Here is a 2,500-nt window from a genome sequence, read left to right on the forward strand (position 1 = left end):
CTGGACACAATTGATTATGAATCATCAATAAGTTTACAAGAAGCCAAAACAGCGAATTCAATTGGTTTATTTCGTAGGACCAATAAAGATAATAGTGATTATGATGAGTTGACAAACTGAAGAAATGAAAATCATCATCATCATCGTGGTGATGATGAGGATGATAACTGTGATGATGATGATGAAGATGATAATCATGATGATGATGACGATAGTGATGATGATGATGAAGACGATAATCATGATGATGATGACGATAGTGATGATGATGATGATAGTGATAGTAACGGTAATATGGATTATATCAATATAGTTAATAGCAATACAGATAATAACAACAAAAACAACAGTAATTATAATACCAATAGTATAATAACAACAAAATAATAACAATATGAAGAACAAAGCAACTGAACATCCTCTGTCTCTTCTACGGTGTCTCGTACATCAAAAGAAAACTGTAATTGCCTGCAGGCGACCTCATATTTCCTCCCCATAGCAGGCACATTCCTTGTAATGTAATAACTTTAATAATAAAAATTATATATGATATAAACAATAATGATATACAGTCAGATGCCTAGTGGATGATACTACATATAATAACATGACAATGACAATAACAAATAAAAAAGAATACTCTCAGACACAGACGAAATCGAAATGATGAACAAAATAGTATAGATATTAATAAGTAACAAAATTAATTTGAATTCAAAGCTGGATAAAATAATCGGGATTTCTCCAACCAGAATATAAAAAAATCGGGAGTGCGAATACGGAAAACGAAAATTCTCGCTGTCCGAATAACAGATATTTGTTTATCTCATATTTGTTTAAAGCTTATGTCTTGCTCTTTTTCATTAGGTATATAAAATATAGACTGATAGATGTGGACTGATAGATGGATAGGTTGATATATAGTTCAATTGGTAGTGGAATTAGATATAGGGATAGATAGAGATATGAGAATGTTAGATAAATAGCCAAAGTTACTGATTTTTTTAACGCATTATACGAATGTTATAATGCAGGCTTACAGTTTTAAAAAATTATTGAATAATATAACAGAATGAAGGAAAGTGTTTAACAATGATTTCTTAACAACAGCGTGGTTTCGCCGTACGTAGATGATGTACATTCTTAGATAATTAGAGAGCGACTGAGAAAGGGAGGGTGAGCAGAAAGGGGAGAGGGTGAGACAGGGACAACAGGATGTGACGAAGAAAGAGGATAGGGAGGGTGGGAGAGCATGAGAAAAGGGAGAATGAGGGAAAGACCAAAGGGAGAAAATTAGCAAATGGGAGGGAAGATTGGGGAAGGCATAAGAATGAAAAAAGATTGTGGGGGAGATGGAGGGAAGGGGAGAGAGTGAAAAAAGAACTGGAAATAATCGCATACATACATACATTTGGAACATTTTCCGAACCTAATACACACTATATGGCACATAGTGTGTATTAGGCATCTGACACCTAACAACACAGATACCTAACCTAGTTTAATGTTAAAATACTTCCCAATAGCTCATAGATTAGTTCAAATTTGTATCCTTTAGCATTAGGACAGCACTATATTAACGTTGATATAATGTGAGGGGAAATCTTTGAGCTAGAACTGTAACAGGATTTTACAGAATTTTACCAATGACTAACATGCCTTCTTTGCTTACTTTTGTGTCAGGTTGTTGCCTGAAGTATAATTTTGTTCTAAAACTGCGATGTAAAATGAAAACTAAGCTTTCTAAGTAATAAGTATATAGGTTAATATTGTTATTTCACCGCCGTTGCAATATGCAGTATTCATGATTTGTGAATCATGCATTGTTAACTTTGTACACATGGAATTACAAAGTGATGTAATACAAAGCGGAACGCAAGAAGTACAACAGCATATAAGGATGTAAAGTGTAAAGTAAATACAGGTTCAGGCACATGCACATACAAAACACACACACACGCACACACACACAAACAGACACTCACACATACACACACACACACACACACACACACACACACACACACACACACACACACATATATATATATATATATATATATATATATATATATATATATATATAAATAATATATATATCCCCTATCTCTCTAAACATAACATTATCTTGAAGCAATATGTTGCAACAACCGCCCATGCATCATAAAAATTGGTAATCTCTTAAAAATATTGCAGAATGTGTCCTCTAGTCTGAGATGTCCTGGGAACAGGACCTTCTGCACGTGCAATATTACGCACAGTTGGACAGGCAGTGATTAATATTATTGTAGTTATAATTCTGCGTCCACGTGTTTCCTAAGTAATCGTATAGTCTTCTTTATATTCTTTCATTTACTGAGACTGGCGTAAGGTAATCCTTTAGCCTCATCAGTCACATAATGCAAAGGTAATAACTATAACGATGTCGACGTAACATTACCGCAAGATTTAGCAGTATAGAACGCCCACAATTGTACCATAGCTAACCTAGGTTCATAGC

Source organism: Penaeus japonicus, unplaced genomic scaffold (genome assembly GCF_977035675.1).
Source record: "Penaeus japonicus unplaced genomic scaffold, GWHDUDI00000001_assembly GWHDUDI00000009, whole genome shotgun sequence".
In the NCBI taxonomy this organism is placed as follows: domain Eukaryota; kingdom Metazoa; phylum Arthropoda; class Malacostraca; order Decapoda; family Penaeidae; genus Penaeus; species Penaeus japonicus.